At 42.1% G+C, this 19,108-nt stretch overlaps 1 pseudogene; it reads left to right on the forward strand.

Moving 5' to 3' along the window:
• Nucleotides 1–1,859: 1,859 nt before the first annotated feature.
• On the forward strand, nt 1,860–3,952 carry LOC131397755 (vomeronasal type-1 receptor 1-like; annotated as a pseudogene).
• The last annotated feature ends 15,156 nt before the right edge of the window (nt 3,953–19,108 follow it).

Genomic DNA, 19,108 nt, shown 5'->3' on the forward strand with positions numbered 1-19,108 from the left:
TCGATGGCTTTTTTCCTTCAGTATTTACTGTGTGAATCTGGTCGAGCTCCTGGAGGGAAATCTCACAGTTTTGTGGAGGCCCTTATAACTGGGCCCCTGGAATTTCTAACTCTCAGAGTTGTCAGCCCTGAGCCTCCAGCAATTCATCAATTACAGTCCAGGTTTCCCAGTCCCAGTGCAGGTTCCCATGGCACTTTCTGCTCATGAGTTTCTCTGCTCCCCTGATCCATAACTCTGTGTTTTCAGTCATTTGTCTCTCCAATCTTGGGGTCAGTGGTTTGCCCTGTGTCCTACCCTCTGTTACAGATCCAAGAAAAGTTGTTGATTTTCTAGTCTGTTTAGCTTTTTACTTTCTGTGAGGTCAGCATGGTGAATTCCAACCTCCTTATGTGCAGAACCAAAGAAGAGAAGTCATCCTTCATGTTCATATTCACTGAGAATAAAGGGTATTTTGAGAAAAGAAACTTTCTATCTCTTCAACAAATAGTGTTGGGAAAACTGGACAGCCACATGCAAAAAAATGAAAGTAGACCATTATCTTACACCATACACAAAAATTAACTCAAAATGGATTAAAGACTTGACTGTAAGACTTGAAACCATGAAACTTCTAGAAGAAAACATAGGCAATATGCTCTTCGACATCAATCTTAGCAACATATTTTCAAGCACCATGTCTGACCCAGCAAGAGAAACAATAGAAAAAATAAACAAATGGGACTACATCAAACTAAAAAGCTTCTGCACAGCAAAGGAAACCATCAACAAAATGAAAAGACAACCTAACAGTTGGGGGAAGATATTTGCAAACCACACATCTGATAAGGGCTTAATCTCCAAAATACGTAAAGAACTCATGAATCTCAACAACAAAAAAAACTAACAACCCAATTAAAAAATGGGAAAAAGACCTGAACAGACATTTCTCCAAAGAAGATATACAGATGGCCAAGAGGCACATGAAAAGATGTTCAACATCATTAACTATCAGAGAAATACAAATCAAAACTACAATGAGATATCACCTCACGCCTGTCAGAATGGCTATAATTAACAAGACGAGGAAACAACAAGTGTGGAGAGAAGGGAACTCTCATACACCGCTGGTGGGAGTGCAAACTGGTGCAGCCAGTATGGAGATTCCTCAACAAATTAAGGATAGAACTACCATATGATCCAGCTATTCCACTGCTGGGTATTTATCCAAAGAACTTGAAAACACCAATGTGTAAAGATACATGCGCTCCTGTGATCATTGCAGCATTATTCACAATAGCCAAGATTTGGAAGCAACCTAAGTGCCCATCAAGGTACGAATGGATAAAGAAGATGTGGTATATATACACAATGGAATACTACTCAGCCATAAGAAACGATGAAATCCAGCCATTTGTGACAACATGGATGGACATTGAGGGTATTATGCAAAGTGAAATAAGTCAGAGAGAGAAGGTCAAATACCGTATGATCTCACTCATTTAGTAGTAGATAATAACAACAACAAACAAACACATAGAGACAGAGATTGGATCGGTGGTTACCAGAGGGGAAGGGAGGAGGGAGGAGAGCTAAAGGGATAATTAGGCATATGTGTGTGGTGATGGATTGTAATTAGTATTTGGGTGGTGAACATGGGAACATGATGTAATCCATGCAGAAATAGAAGTATAATGATGTACAACTGAAATTTATACAATGTTATAAACCAATGTTACTGCAATAAACAAAAAATTTTAAAAAAGAAAAAGTAAAAAAAAAGAAAAGACACTTCCTGGATGTAATGAGAGTAACCCAATTTTCTCTTTCAGTCTCCACATTCCTCTGATTCAAATAAAATCAAACTTCACCATCTCCTCTAAATGGATGGATTGATTTCTATTAACTTAAAGAGGGGTCATACCTTCCTCACTCAGATTGGTGCTGGAGTCCTTGGAAATTGTTCACTCCTTTATCTTTATAATGTTACTTTGTTCAATGCATGCATCGTGAGACCCACAGACCTGATTCTCAATCAGCTGGTCTTAGCTAACAACTTGGTTCTTTTCTCTAAAGGGATCCCTCAGACAGTGGCGGCTTTTGGATTGAAATGTTTTCCCAATGATACTGGATGTAAATTTGTCTTCTATTTACACAAAGTGGGCGGGGGGTGGGCTTCCTCAGCACCACCTTTCTCCTTAGTGGTTTTCTGGCCATTACACTCTGCCCCAGTTTCTCTATGTGGATGGAGCTCAGAATGAGATCCACAGTGTGCATTGGCTTCTACTGTTCCATCTGCTGGATCCTACATCTCCTGTTAAATATGTTTATTACTGTGAATGTAACTGACCAAGAGAACAGCAAAAACATGCGTGTGGAAAGCATTCATAGATACTATTCCTCACCCATTCCTGAGAGATTGATATTCTACAGAGCTGCAGTCATTTACTCCTTCACTGATGGTACGTGTTTGGGTCTCATGGTCTGGACCAGTGGCTCCATAATCTCTATCCTGCACAGGTACAAGCAGTGAGTCTACGACATTCACAACAACAGACTTTCCCCAGACCCTCCTATGAGGCCAGAGCCACACGTGCCACCCTGATCCTGGTGAGTATGTTTGTCTCCTTGCACTGTCTATATGCTATTCTATCATTTTGGATGACCCAGGCTGTGAAGCCAAGCCATTAGCTGATGAACACCTCTGTTCTGGTGTCTTTTTTTTGTTTTGTTTTGTTTTTGGTGAGGAAGATCAGCCCTGAGCTAACATCCATGCCAATCCTCCTCTTTTTTTGCTAAGGAAGACTGGCCCTGAGCTAACATCCATGCCAATCTTCCTCTACTTTATATGGGACAACGCCACAGCATGGCATGACAAGCGGTGCATCGGTGTGCACCCGAGATCCAAACCCAGGCCACCAGCAGCGGAGCTCGTGCACTTAACCGCTAGGCCACAGGGCCAGCCCCTCTGTCCTGGTGTCTTTAGGCTTGCCAACATTCAGCCCCCTGGCATTCATTTTCAGTGATACCCGCATCTCAAAGTTTTGCTTTGTCTGCTGGGCAAGGAACACAAAGGCTCCAAGCATGGTCTCTGTGCCATAACTTCCCTCCATAACATCCCACCATTTGTTAGATTACTTTTCTCAACATTTGTGGGCTTATACGCAAGGACTTTGAGATTCAGTATTGAATAAAAATTATAACTCTTAGTGGACTCGCAAAAACTGAACATGATATAACTCAATGAACGTGGTATTACTCAAATGTATGGCAGTTCCTGAAAAAATTCAACTTAGAATTACCATATGATCCAGCAATTCCACTATACTGAAAAGAGTGGAAGCAGAGACTCAAACAGATATTTGTACCCCAATGTTCACAGGATCATTATTCACAATAGGCAAAAGGTGGAAACAACCCAATGTCCATGGATGGATGAATGGATAAACAAAATGTGGTGTATACATACAGTAGGAGATTACTCGGCCTTAAAAATGAATTAAATTTGACACATGGTACAACATGGAAGAACTTTGAAGCTATTATGCTAAGTGAAGTAAGCTAGACCAGAAAAGACAAATGTTGTATGATTCTATTTCTATGAGGTATCTAGAGTAGTCAAACTCATAGACACAGAAAGTAGAGGATTAGTTACCAGGGGCTGGGGGAGAAGGGAAGGGAGATTTTTGTCTCCTGAGTTTGGAGTTTCAGTTTGGGTTGATGTAAAAGTTCTGGAGATGGATAGTGGTGATAGTTGCACAACAACGTGAATGTACTTAATGCCACGGAATTGTATACTTAAAATGGTTAAGATGGCCAATTTTATGTTCTATTTTACCTCAATAAAAAATGTAAAAATAATAGTAATTACTCAAAGATGACTTTCTAAAGTGATGGCGGTATTCACTGCTGAAATTTGAGTGTTTCCTGATAATACCGTGTTGGGCATTTCCAGTGTTTTGGAGTTCTGAGGTAGAAACTGTTGGGGAAATATAATTAGAAACAAAAATCTCCCGCTAACCAAAAAAACCTCTCCACACAAGTAGAAAACAGTTATATTCTTGAATAAGCATGAAACAGGATGTGATGTGCATCAAGGGCAACCCACTAAAGAGACCGTAAAGTCATTAAGAACTCTCAGCCTTTACATAGTCAGACAGATACAACCCAGGATACACATGTTCTTAAGATAAACAATAACTAGCCCTCAGGTAAGAGGACTTGACAGCACATTTGTCACACACAGTCCATCTTAAATTCACCTCGTAAGCTGAATGGCCATTGGTGTTTGCCAATTGCCTTTATCCTAAGGAAAAATAAATTTCTCATGTCTTTATGGCAGGAGGGAATTTTGTAAGTTGGACCCAGGCTTCTGCTGAAGTTAGGCTCCTACCCTTCCATGGAGACTGGGAGACGTGATCCGAGCTGTTCCCATGGTTACATTTCAGCGATGTGGCTCAGGTCTGCAAGAAAAAACTACTGGGCTGTAAAACCGGCAAGAGGCTTATTTAGCTTTTAAAAAATTTACATATATCTCCAAGGGGCAGAGGAAGAATTCACAATTACACATTTTCTAAAGCAAATACAAATACTCTAAGAAAAGTGTTGAATGGGTAGTAGTGGCTATCCCTTTTGGCCTCAGGGTTTTTTTTTTTTTCTTTTTTAGATTTGTATTTATCCTTATAAAACTGCTGATTTGAACTGTAAGCTGATACTCAAAAGATTTATTTGCATTTTCTAAGCATATTTAGTGAAGGTCCTTTCAAATGGAAAGAAAAAATCCTAGAAATATCTAGATCGTAGAGGTTTTTCAAGGCTTCAAAGAACTGAAGGGGGTTTAAGAAAAGTGCGTGTGTGTGTGTGTGTGTGTTTGTATGTTGTCCATGCAGAATAACCGATAACCATTCTACAGATAAGAGAAACAAGGTGAGTTCTACTTGAGCCAATGTATTATAACCTGGGAAGGCCTTTTCCAGAAAACGTTCCAGAGAAGCATGGTTTTCAGTACAGTCATATACCTGTTTAGAACAAAGAACATAATAAACGTGCCCAGGATACATATTCATCCAAGTTTCAAAGAGGTATTCAGTAGCAAATTAGCAGGTCAACATGACCCTGATGTAGGGAAAGGGACTAATAAGGTCATTATCAATAGGGAGTTACCAATAGGGCATTACCAAGAGGGGAGGTATGCTTTCTTGTATTAAGAGAGTGCATTCTTTAATAGTTAAACCAGGTGTACAAAGTATGTTTGATAGGCTATAAGTCAGACTTCTTTAGTTCAAGCAGAGCCTGAATAGTTACCCCATATACCTCAATATGTGAAAATCTCTTGTCAGTGTGTGTGTGTAAGATAAAGCAGAGGAAATAGTAAATCTTTCTTCTGCCAGGTCTTGACGGATGCTCAAATATCAAAAGCCTTCCAGAGGAGACATGATGTGTCACTGACTGTTTATTCACATGGATGAAATGATCAGATTTCTTTTAAACATTCAATTGAAATAAATTTACTTTATTTTATTGACCACTAAATTTAACCACCATTAAAGGTCAGTTTCAAGTATTTTTTTTTTGTCTTTCTTTTTATTGTGAAATTTTTGTTGTACATTATTGTTTGTCAGTCACGATACGAGTGCATCCCTCCACCCCTTGTGCCCACCCCCCCCCACCCCCATAGCCACCAAACAGTTCTATCTGTCCGTGTGTTGGTTTATCTTCCACATATAAGTGAAATCATGCAGTGTTTGTCTTTCTCTCTCTGGCTTATTTCACTTAACATAATACCCTCCACGTCCATCCATGTTGTTGCAGATGGGACGATTTTGTCTTTTCTTATGGCTGAGTAGTATTCCATGGTATATATATACCACATCTTCCTTATCTAATCTTCAGTTGAGGAACACTTGGGTTGCTTCCATGTCTTGGCCATAGTGAATGATGCTGCAATGAACATAGGGGTGCATAAGCCTCTTTGGATTGTTGATTTGTTATGAGAGCTTCGAGGATTCAATTGGAGACATAAAAGAAACTTTCCACTCCAAACAAATGGACTGAAGGTATATTTTATTATATAGAGGATAGTCAAGGCTAGAGTCTGCAAACGGATTCGAATAGGTCAAATATTAAGAGGGAAAAACATCAGCTCGACTGGAAAGGGAAACACCAGATGGACTGAAGGGAAATGACACAAATCAACCGGAAAGAGAAACAACAGGTGGACTGAAAAGAGAACACATCAGATCAATTACTTCACAATAAATCAATTATTCACAACATCCACGCCCCATTGCTGGGAGAGTCCTGTCAATCGACGCGGCTGGGCAGGGATCACACGTCCTGGGCAAGGCGTCCCTTCCACAGGTGGAACTCTCACTAGGACTCAGTTTCCAGCAGTTTTTATACCATCAGTAATTTTCAGAGTAAGCAATTACAGAGTTTGCAGAGCAAGCATTTAGTGTTTCCATGCACAAATGCTTATCAGTGGCGTACGTGCACTGAGCCTCCTGGCTAATGTCCCAGCCCAGTAATTGTGTACGTGCATTGTTCCCTCTGGTTATCGTCCTAGCCGGGCACAGATGGCCAGTCCATCCCGAGCTACGATGCTCCAAGAGTCTTGAAATGTTACAACTTGCAACTCTCTCCGTGGGAAAAACCAGTTCCCAGGAAAAGGCCAGTTCCCACCACACAGAAAGCAGCTTTATATTTCTTTGTGTGCTGGTGGCTATAGCTCAATGGAGCAGCCAAACATGGCTGTACTCATGTCAAGACATGATTTCAGGTTCGTTGGGTAGATACCCAGTAGTGGGGTAGCTGGGTCATAAGGTATTTCTATTTTTAATTTCTAGAGGAATTTCCATACTGTTTTTCATAGAGGCTGCACCGGTTTGCATTCCCACCAGCAGCGGATTAGGGTTCCCATTTCTCCACAGCCTCTCCAGCATTTGTCGCTTTTTGTCTTGGTGATTAAAGCCATTCTAACTGGTGTAAGATGATATCTTAGTGTGGTTTTGATTTGCATTTCCCTGATGATTAGTGATGTTGAGCATCTTTTCATGTGCCTATTGGCCATCTGTATATCTTCTTTGGAGAAGTGTCTGTTCATTTCCTCTGCCCATTTTTTGATTGAGTTGTTTGTTTTTTTGTTATTCAGTTGTGTGAGTTCTTTATCTATTATGTAGATTAACCCCTTGTCAGATATATGTTTTGCAAATATTTTTTCCCAGCTGGTGGGTTCCCTATTCATTCTATTCATTTTGATCCTGGTTTCATTTGCCTTTCAGAAGCTCTTTAATCTGATGAAGTCTCGCTTGTTTATTTTTTCTTTTGTTTCCCTTGTCTGAGTAGACATGGAATTAAAAAAGATCCCTTTATGGCTGATGATGAGTAGTGTACTATCTATATTTTCCTCCAGGAGTTTTATAGTTTCAGGTCTCACTTTCAGGTCTTTGATCCATTTTGAGTTAATTTTTGTGAATGGCGATAGCACATGGTCCACTTTCATTCTTTTGCATGTGGCTGTCCAGTTTTCCCAACACCATTTATTGAAGAGACTTTCCTTTCTCCATTGCATGTTCTTAGCACCTTTGTCGAAAATTAGCTGTCCGTATATGTGTGGTTTTATTTCTGGGCTTTCAATTCTGTTCCATTGATCTGTGTGTCTGTTTTTGTACCAGTACCACGCTGTTTTGATTACTATTGCTTTGTAGTATGTTTTCAAGTCAGGGATTGTGATGCCTCCTGCTTTGTTCTTTTTTCGTAGGATTTCTTTAGCTATTCGGGGTCTTTTGTTGCCCCATATAAATTTTAGTATTCTTTTTTCTATTTCTGTGAAGAATGTCATTGGGATTCTGATTGGGATTGCATTGAATCTGTAGATTGCTTTAGGTAATATAGACATTTTAACTATGTTTATTCTTCCAATCCACGTGCATGGGATATCTTTCCATTTCTTTATGTCATCATGGATTTCTTTCAATAATGTCTTGTAGTTCTCATTGTATAGGTCCTTCACCTCCTTGGTAAGATTTATTCCTAGGTATTTTATTCTTTTTGATGCAATTGTAAATGGTATTATCTTTTTGAGCTCTCTTTCTGTTAGTTCATTATTAGCATACAGAGATGCAACTGATTTTTGTAGATTGATTTTGTACCCTGCAACTTTGCTGTAGTTGTTGATTGTTTCTAATAGTTTTCCAACAGATTCTTTAGGGTTTTCTATATATACAATCATGTCATCTGCAAATAGTCAGAGTTTCACTTCTTTGTTGCCTATTCGGATTCCTTTTATTCCTTTTTCTTGCCTACTTGCTCTAGCCAAAACCTCCAGTACTATGGTGAATAAGAGTGGTGAGAGTGGGCAGCCTTGTCTCATTCCTGTTCTCAGAGGAATGGCTTTCAGCCTTTCCCCACTGAGTATGATGTTGGCTGTGGGTTTGTCATAAATAGGCTTTATTATGTTAAGGTACTTTCCTTCTATACCCATTTTGTTGAGAGTTTTTTTCATAAAGGGATGTTGGATCTTGTCAAATGCCTTCTCTGCATCTATTGAGATGGTCATGTGGTTTTTATTCTTCGTTTTGTTGATGTGGTGTACCATGTTGATTGATTTGCGGATATTGAACCATCCCTGCGTCCCTGATATAAATCCCACTTGATGATGGTGTATGATCTTTTTAATGTATTGCTGTATTCAGTTTGCCAATATTTTGTTGAGGATATTTGAATCTATGTTAATCAGCAATATTGGCCTGTAATTTTCCTTCTTTGTATTGTCTTTGTCTGATTTTGGTATCAGGGTGATGTTGGCCTCGTAGAATGAGTTAGGGAGTGTTCCATCTTCCTCTATTTTTGAAATAGTTTGAGAAGGATGGGTATTAAATCTTCTTTGAATGTTTAGTAAAATTCACCGGAGAAGCCATCTGGTCCTGGACTTTTATTTTTTAGGAGGGTTTTGATTAATGTTTCAATCTCTTTACTTGTGATTGTTCTGTTCAGATTCTCTATTTCTTCTCGGTTCAGTTTTGGGAGGTTGTATGAGTCTAAAAATTTATCCATTTCTTCTAGATTGTCCAATTTGTTGGCATATAGTTTCTCATAGTATTCTCTTATAATCTTTTGTATTTCCATGGTATCCATTGTAATTTCTCCTCTTTCATTTCTAATTTTATTTATTTGAGCCTTTTCTCTTTTTTTCTTAGTGAGTCTGGGTAAGGGTTTGTCAATTTTGTTTATCTTCTCTAAGAACCAACTCTTTGTTTCATTAATCCTTTCTACTGTTTTTTTGGTCTCAATTTCATTTATTTCTGCTCTGATTTTTACTATTTCTCTCCTTCTCCTGACTTTGGGCTTTGTTTGTTCTTCTTTTTCTAGTTCTGTTAGGTGTCATTTAAGGTTGCTTATTTGGGGTTTTTCTTGTTTTTTAAGGTGGGCTTGTATCACCATGAGTTTCCCTCTCAGGACTGCTTTTGCTGCAACCCATATGATTTGGTATGGCATATTTTCATTTTCGTTTGTTTCCAGATATGTTTTGATTTCTCCTTTAATTTCATCAATGATCCATTGGTTGTTTAGTAGCGTGTTGTTTAATCTCCACATCTTTGTCACCTTCCCAGTTTTTTTCTCATAGTTGATTTCCAATTTTATAGCATTATGGTCTGAAAAGATGCTTGTTATGATTTCAATCTTCTTAAATTTATTGAGGCTTGCTTTGTTTCCCAACATATGGTCTATCCTTGAGAATGTTCCATGAGCACTTGAGAAGAATGTGTAGTCAGCTGTTTTTGGATAGAGTGCTCTGTATATGTGTACTAGGTCCATCTCATCCAGTTTTTCATTTAAGTCCACAGTTTCTTTATTGACTTTTTGTCTGGATGATCTATCCATTGATGTAAATGGGGTATTAAGATCCCCTACTATTATTGTGTTGTTGTTAATATCTCCTTTTAGGTTTGTAAACAGTGCCTTTATGTACTTTGGTGCTCTTATGTTGGGTGCATATATATTTATAATTGAAATGTCTTCTTGGTGGAGTGTCCCTTTTATCATTATGTATTGCCCTTATTTGTCTCTCTAACCTGTTTTATCCTGAAGTCTACTTTGTCAGATATGTGTATGGCAACACCTTCTTTCTTTTGTTTGCCATTAGCTTGGAGTATTGTCTTCCATCCTTTCACTCTGAGCCTGTGCCTGTCTTTAGAGCTGAGATGTGTTTCCTGGAGGCAGCATATTGTTGGGTCTTGCTTTTTAATCCATCCTGCCACTTTGTATCTTTTGATTGGAGAGTTCAATCCATTTACATCTAGAGTAATTATTGATATATGAGGGCTTAATGTTGCTGTTTTGTCACTTATTTTCTGGTTCTGTTGCATTTCCTTTGTTTCTTGTCCTATGTGTTTTGGACTGCCAATTCAGTTTGGTTGTTCTGTCTTATGACTCATCTAGTTTTCTCTTTATCATATATGATTTTGTTTTGATTATTTGTTTAGTGGTTAAATCTTGTGCATGAGATAGTCCATTATCTGATGGCCCCTTATTTCCTTATACTAAGTCAATTTGATCTCTTTCCTCTTCCCCTTCTAAGTTATTCTTGTTACAATTTATTCTATCTTGTCTTGTGGGTGTGGGTTTACAGTGATGAGGTTATATTTATTTTTGGTGTTTTCCTTCCTTTCATCTTTGATTTTGGTATTTAAGTGGTTGCTAACCTATTCTGGTAAAGATCTACTATTTTTCTGATTTTGTCTACCTATTTTTCTCCTTGCTCCAAGCTTTGTATTCCCTTTTTCTTCTTTTTTTCAGGCCTGCGGGCCTTCTTGAGCATTTCTTGTAGTGGAGGTCTAGTGGCCATGAACTCCCTTAGCTTTTGTTTATCTAGGAAAATTATTATTTCTTCATCATACTTGAAGGATATTTTTGCTGGATAGAGTATTCTTGGCTGAAAGTTTTTGTCTTTCAGTATTTTGAATATATCATTCCAGTCTCTCCCAGCCTGTAAAGTTTCTGTGAGAAATCCGCTGAGAACCTGATGGGAGCTCCTTTGTACGTTATTTTTTGTTTTTGTCTAGCTGCCCTTAATGTTGTTTCTTTGTCATTGACTTTAGCCAGCCTTACTACTATATGCTGCGGAGTGGGCCTTTGCCCCTCGACATATTTAGGCGACCTATTGGCTTCACTTACTGGTATTTCCTGCTCCTTCTGCAGATTTGGGAAGTTCTCAGCTATTATTACCTTGAATAGGCTCTGTTCCTCTTTCCCTCTGTTCTCCCTAAGGAATACCTGTAATTATTATGTCACATTTCTTAATTCAGTCGGATATTTCTCAGAGACTTTCTTCATTTCTTTTTAGTCTTAGTTCTCTCTCTTCCTCCATCTGGAGCATATCTGTATTCCTATCCTCTATAATGCTAATTCTTTCCTTCATATTGTCAGCTCTGTTCTTTAAAGATTCCAGATTCTTCTTTATCTCTTCCATGGTGTTCTTCATCTCCATCAGTACTGATTGGTTTTTCTTTCTGATTTCAATCTCTTTAGTGAAGAAAATCCTCATCTCGTTGAATTGTTTATCTCTGTTTTCTTGTATTTCATTGAGCTCTTTTATAATACCTGTTTTGAATTCTCTGTCATTTAGGTTATGGATTTCTGTGCCTTCGGGGTTGATTTCTTGGTGTTTGTCATTTTCCTTCTGATCTGGCAATTTAAGGTACCTTTGCATAGTGGTTCTTGGATTCGCTTTGTTTTTCCTCATCCTGGAAATATCTGGTTGCAGTTTCCACCTGCCACCACCATGTGGGGGTTAAGGGCTGTGTAATCTGAGCCCCTACACTCTGCCCTGGCTGCTCCATGGCAGTGGCCACCTGCCTGTGATCTGCCCTGCCGCTCTGTCTGGTTGGCTGAGCTGCAGTGTCAGTCATGTGAGAGCTCTCTCTTTTGCCCGCTAGGTCCCTGGAATGGGGGACTTCTCACTCACCCCTCGTTATCTGCTCTCCTGGGGTGCTCAAATGTTGATGGCACCCCTGCAGCAGTTCTGAGTCCTCTGTGTGGGAGTTTCCCACTGGCTGAGAGAGCCCAAAGAGCTATGGTTTCCCCACAGAGGGCCGCCTCTCCCCCCTATCTGGGAGCCCTGTGGACCTGAATCACCAATCTGATTGGGAGGGAGAGGATTTCTCCTTACCTCTCCCCACTTCCTCTGGGGGCCCCTGCACATACACTCTCAGATGTGAGGCAGTGTGGGTCTTTCCGATCCTCCTTTTTGCTGTGTAAGAGCCCCTGGTTGGTCTGTGACTATCCTTTTTATTGTATCTTATCAGGGGAAGAGTTTACGGGAAAGCTCACTCTGCTGTGATGCTGACGTCACTCTTGGCTGTAGGTTTTTTTCTTTTAACACTTTAAATATATCATGCCACTCTCTTCTAGCCTGTAAGGTTTCTGCTGAGAAGTCAGCTGATAGCCTTATGGGGTTTCCTTTGTATGTAATCTGTCTTTCTCTTGCGGCTTTTAGGATTCTCTCTTTATCTTTAACTCTGGACATTTTAATTATGATGTGTCTTGCTGTGGGCCTCTTTGGGTTCATCTTGTTTGGTGCTCTCTGTGCTTCCTGTACCTGGATGTCTGTTTCCTTCCTTAGGTTAGGGAAGTTTTCAGCTATTATTTCTTCAAACAGATTCTCTGCCCCTTTGTCTCACTCTTCTCCTTCTGGGACACCTATAACACAGATGTGAGTGCACTTGATATTGTCCCAGAGGTCTCTTACACTGTCCTCACTCTTTTTAATTCTTTTTTCTTTTATCTGTTCAGCTTGGGTGATTTATTCTAGTCTTTCATCCAGCTCACAAATACAGCATTCTTCTGTATCCTCTACTCTGCTTTTGAGTCTCTCTAGTGAATTTTTCATTTCCAGTATTGTATTCTTCATTTCTGATTGGTTCTTTTTTATATCTTGCATTTCTTTGTTGACATTCTCACTGAGTTCATACATTCTTCTCCAAAGATCTGTGAGCTTAACACTCTTTGTTTGAACTCTCTGTTGGGTAGGTTGCTCATTTCTGTTTCACTTAGTTCCTTTTCTGGGGTTTTGTCCTGTTCCCTTACTTGGAACACATTCCTTTGCCTCCTCATTTTGCCTCTTTCCCTGTGCTTGTGTCTATGTATTAGGTAGTTCAGCTACATCTCCTGCTCTTGGAGAGTTGACCTTATATAAGTGATGCCTTATGAGGCCCGGCAGTGTGCTTCCCTCAGTTCTGAATTTTCCAGGAGTGACCCCTATGTGGGCTACATGTGTCCTTCTGTTGTGGCATGGTTGTTCTCCCTGTAGGCGCCCAGGGAGGCTGAGTTATGCTCCTGGCCAGCTGTTGTAATGCTCAGCTGCTTGTAGTTGTTGTGGGCCCTTCAGTCTCTTTATCAGGTATGGGGAGCCCCAGCACAGTTGGCTGCAAGTTCTAATAGGACATTCTTGTTTCAGTATTTCTATTAAGTGAGTAGGTCCCCAGCATGGCATGATGTTAGGCTCAGGGGCTTACAATTGCTATAAGCCTCCATCCTTTGGGTCTCTTGTCAGCTCTCTGAGGACTGCAGCTGGGTAGGGCTGGCCTCAGGCAATGGAACACCCAATTGTTTCAGGCTTTGGAAGGTGGGGCTGATCCTCTATGTGGCTGTTTGAGAAGCACAAGTCTTCTCCAGCTGACAAGCCCCACCACCCGCAGGTCCACACATACAGTCACCATAGTCCTGCACCACGCACCTGCTTTGACCTCCTGAAGTGGATCCAGTCTCTCCAAGGTGGGAGCCCCACACACTCCACCACTGCCCGACACTCTCCACCTGCTCCTCGTGCACAGCCTGCCCCACAGAGGTGGGCCCACTTGCCAGGCTGCAGAGAATCCAATCACCAATCTATGCAGGCCCACAAGTTGCCCGAGGGCTTGTTGTTGGGTGGGGCCAGTCCCTAGGGTGGGCTGCCCACCCTGGCTGAGCTGGATTAAATTGGTGCTCTAGTGGTTGGGGCAGACCCTGGGCTAGCAGGCCCCAGAGAGAACTCCAATGGCATCTGCCAGTGTCCATGTCAGCACACCCACACCAAGCCACAACAATGGCCACCACCAATGTCTCAGTCCCTGGAGAGGTCTCACCTCTCACTGAGATGCACTCAGAGCCTATCAGGTGAGTCTCTTTTCACCAAAGGACAGTGCACCTTTCTTTTTGGTGATTTTAGGATGCTTTCTGAAACAGGTGAGTTTCTGCATGGGCCCTGTAAGAGCTGGTTTCTATTTCTTTGTGAACCAGCTTTTCTGAGGGTACTCCCCAATGTTTTAGTAGCAAGAAAAGTCAGACATTATGGCACTCATCTCGATTGTGCCGGGTCCACAAAATGCCTATAGTGGGCACACTCCCTGGCTCAGGGCCCCACTCCTCCAGGGAGGGCTGCATACCTTTGGGCTGCTCCCGGGCAGCCGTGAAGTGTGGTGCTTTGTGAAGATGGCATTTTTTTTCTCTCCAGAAGGGAATTTCTGCCTCTTCCGTCTCAATTAGGATTGTCATTTTTTGCAGGCGTTTCTCTTATCCAGTTTTCAGTTCTGTCTCAGAGGTAATTTTTCCAAGAGTAGTTGTAAATTGGCTATGTCCGTGGGAGGAGGTGAGTTCGGAGTCCACCTATGCTGCCATCTTGACTTCTCTCCAATTGTCTTTTATTATGACTAACTTACGAACATAATACTGGGTCATTGAAAAATCATCTTCTCTGTCATTGAATGTACAATGTGCAGCTAAATGTAGTTTTGCGATGTCTGCTTTACACAAAATTGATTTGAAAATTGATTTTGTTTTAATTTTAATCATGTAAATTACTGTTTAATGTCACTAAATATGAAGTACATAATTGTCTAAATAGCATTTTAGTCCAGTGTATTTAGGTAACATGGATGTTATGAATGATAAATCTTGCTGATATGTTACATTTATTATCTCCAATAAATTCAATACCAACATTATTTCCCATAGTGAGACCTGTTTTTTTTCACCAGTAGTCTATATTCCAATAGTAAATTGAAAATCTGCATGTTTTCTTTGAAGATTTTAATTTCATAGTTTATAGTTTTGTCACGACTATCTGCCCCAAGTAACTCAAAGGAGGTTTTGGAAGCACTTAACTGTTTCCTAGTTACGTTGAGAGATGCAATCACCAGCTGCCCTGAACCAGTCCAAATCCCACCAAAAAAGCGATGCCTGTGCAGACAGGCCAAGACGTTCCCAAGAGTTAGCTTTGCCTCATTTTTTTTTTTGTGAGGAAGATTAGCCCTGAGCTAACATCCATGCCAATCCTCCTCTTTTTGCTGAGGAAGACTGGCCCTGAGCTAACATCCGTGCCCATCTTCCTCCACTTTATGTGGGATGCTGCCACAGCACGGCCTGACAAGTGGTGCATTGATGCACGCCCTGGATCCAAACCTGGGCCACGAGCAGCGGAGCATGCACACTTAACCGCTATGCCACGGGGCCGGCCCCTACCTTTGCCTCATTTTAATGTTAAGATCTCCACCCCAGGAGGAGCTCAGGCCTACATAACATGTGATGTATGTTGAAGCACGTTTTAAAACTGCACCTGCGTGAGCAACTACCCACCTCTACATGTGATGATGAAACTTCCCTTTGAATATTCATTCCCCATCTGAAATAAAAGAACCATGGTTTCCCTTGCTCAGGGAGCCAGAGCTCGGGAAATAATTCCACATGGTCTCCTTATCTGCTGCAAATAAATTATACTTTGTGTGACAACTATTTCTGGTAAAGGCTTTGATTTCAACTCACCAAGAAGCGGACATACTTTGGTTCAGTAACAGTTTTCACAGGCTACAAGTTTTAGTAAGTGCTCAATGGCTTACCTAGATGACCTCTGAATGGGATGCCATTACTTTGAAATGTTGAATCTTTTCATTGTTGTCACAAATATTGACTTTGAAACCTGGCCTAACTCAAGATCCTCAAAGTTATCTGTTGTTCATTTACTGCATTTTTCAAAAGCACACATATGATGTGAGGATTTTTTTTGTGCCTATGATGGTGTCCCATGTCTGTTAGTATCCAAAATTTAATTCTAATTTGTCTAAGTGTAAAGAAAGCTCCACTTTGAGAATTTGTTTTTGAAACTCTCAGAATCACCTTTCTTTTCTTCACATGTGTTGTAGGTTCTGGCTTTGATAGAGTACAGGGTCTGAGTCACACCCTCACTGTGCAGAGTGTGACTACTACAGGGTGACAAAACTACTAAGCCATCAAATTAAAATCTGAGAGCAGATTATGTATGGGGTTGAGGGAGGAGGCAGGGAGCCCAGGAGGAGGCTATTGCAATGCTCCAGGTGAGTGTTGATGTATCAGAGTGGTAGCCTTGGAAATGGGAGAAGTATATGGATTCTGGGTCAATTCTTGTAGAAGGGCCAAGTAGATTTTGGATGTTTTAGGTGAGGAAGACATAGGGAGTAGTCAGGAATAACTTAAGGGTTTTTAGTCCTAGCAGCTGATCAGATGGAAGCTCCATCAACTGGGATAGGAAGTTGGTTGTAGACTACTGTTCACTGGGAATATCGGGAGTTTTATTTTGGCCCTGTGAAAAGTCTGAGATGTTTTAGAGAACTGGGAGTGAAGTCGTGAAGTGGGCAGGTGGACACAACAGGTCTGGAAATATGGGGAGGGGTTGAGGATGGATAAATCCACAAGTGGTGGTTATTGTGTGGGCCAGGGTGGAGCTCTGGATCACATTTAGGATTGGGAATTTATGTCATGGTGGTAAGACTATTAGTATGTCGGGAAGAAGTAGGTGGTACCAAGGACTGGGTCTCTTGCTGGGGCACATGGTTGAGGGTGGTGGGCACAAACACAGATGAAGGAAATTAGTGGACATGAAGGGGGTAGGTGAGTGAGGACGATGGTCTGGCAGATGACCAATGCTTCCATGGGGTGAGTGGACATGAGGTGGATGCAGAGGCGTAGGAGAAACTGAGACAAGATGACACCGAGTCTGGGCTGCTGTTATTCACTATTGTACGAAATCAACAGAATTGTGTGGTGAGCTTTGTTAGGGTCTGAGGTGTTTCAGTCTTGCTGGTGGATAAGGTCAGGGGCAAAGGTCATCATCTGTGAGAGTCACTATGCCTGTCATGGGGACCAGTGGGGCTGGGATTTAAATGAAGGTTTGGTGGAGAGTGGTGGGTTGTGGCTGCTGAGGGGACAGCAAGCACAGCACAGAAGTGGAAGAGGGCCATGGGTGCCTCAAACTCACATGTGGTTGTGGGTGGCTAATACTGAAGGATCAGAGGCAGGCAGGGGAGCCTTCAAAGCAGCAATCATGGCTTTCCCTGGCAGTGGGATCCATCAAAGGTCTGGGTTGTGCCGAATCATGTTTGAATTTGCCAAGCATTCTCTGGATGCCATGTACCAAATACATACATGCGTCCAGGGAGATGCCATAGGGTGGAGCAGGGAGGTGATGGTGGCTGTTGGAAGGTGACTCCAGTGTCCAGAGATGTGAGAGAAACATGGTCTACAGAATGACGTGCATATCAAGAGGAAATGTGAGCTTGCTTTTGGGGACTGAGGTGGAATTGTGAAGCCAGGTTGCCTTGTGTCTGGGAGTCATTATCTTGGGGGCCCTAGAGTTATTGTCTTGTAGGTGGGGCTGGGATCTGCAGTCCACACCCACTGCATCTAAGAGATGGCATCTACCTACCTATCTGCCTGTTGTGGCTGAGGACTGACCAGGGTGTTAATGGGACCAAGAGGAGAGAGAGGGCATCAGTGGCACCAAGGACTGGCATCTCCTCTGAGATGTGGAACTCTGTAGGAAGCTGAGTATGGATGTGGGTCCTCAGAGAGGCTGCTCCTCATCTAATCTGTCCCCATCATGACAGGGTGCTATGATATGTGAGGACACACTTGTATATTTCTGGGCGGAGTGGGGTTCCTTGATGAGGCTCAGAGACACTTGCACCATGAGGTGATTCTGAAGAGCTTGTCACCTATATCCTCATATCCTCACTGGGCAAGGCACTCACACCCTTTCCAGTGACCTGGTCTAGGCTTTGCATCCACCCTTCCCCCGCCCTGCTTTCCCCAGGGGGTGGCACCATGGGCACTGCTTCCTTCCCCATTTCCCTGGGCTGGTGCTGTGGTTGACAGGGCTCGTTGTTTGCACTGGCCTCTTCCCTCCTCTGCAGCCCAACCCCTACTGCCCTGAAGCCCCATAGGGAAAGGTTCTCGGTCAGAAGCTTACAGTGAGCCTAATGGAGCCAACTTTGCTTGCCTTTCCCTGGCCAGTGACTGTGTCCAGATCCATGGCACCTCTGTACCCCAGGTTTTTGCCCTTCCTTTAGCTAATGTTTCCTCATGCTGGTTTGTGCCAGGAATTACACACATTGCCATGGTCTCTACTCCCTGGACCATGAGCTGTTTTTCAAGACCTCCTACATGGTTCTCTGTAGTGTTTAGATCTCTTTTCTGTGGTCTGTTGTGTGCTGAGTTGCTCTCGGTCAGTGCTGGCCACTCACCTGTTTGGTTTTCCCTTCAGTACCTGTGTCCTCCATGTCTCATGTAGTTGTCCAACTAGACCTAGGGGAAAGAGTCTTTTGTGCTTCACAGGATGGACCTGACCCCAGCCATGGCAGGGTAGGCTCAAGGGGCCTGGCCCTGGTGAGTGGCAGCTGGGGAGGGCATGACTTCAGGCTCATGTTCATATCATAGTGGGAGCCTCTCCTGTTCAACCAGAGCTTTGGCGCCACTGCCAATGGCCACACCCCATTTCTACCTTTCCTTCCCCATATTGACACTTTTGCTAAGTTGTCAATTCTACTATTCATCATTTCCTCTGTGACTTCCAGCCCAGGGATAATCTCCACCTCCCCGGACTCCACATCTGACCTATTCCTCTCACCACTCCTTCAGCAGTGCTCTCCAACATTGGCCCACACATGTTATGCCATGAAGTGTACACATATCCTTAAATTGGCCTTGAACTCCTGATAATGTTGCATTTGGAGTTTCTTGGGCTTTGACAGGCCTTTGCACAGTCTTACATGTCACTGGCACACAAGTTCCTGCTGAAAGCCTTTGGTGGAGGAAGGAGTTGTAGACCTGTCTTGTCTCTCTGTGC

The sequence above is a fragment of the Diceros bicornis genome, chromosome 34 (assembly GCF_020826845.1).
Source record: "Diceros bicornis minor isolate mBicDic1 chromosome 34, mDicBic1.mat.cur, whole genome shotgun sequence".
In the NCBI taxonomy this organism is placed as follows: Eukaryota; Metazoa; Chordata; class Mammalia; order Perissodactyla; family Rhinocerotidae; genus Diceros; species Diceros bicornis.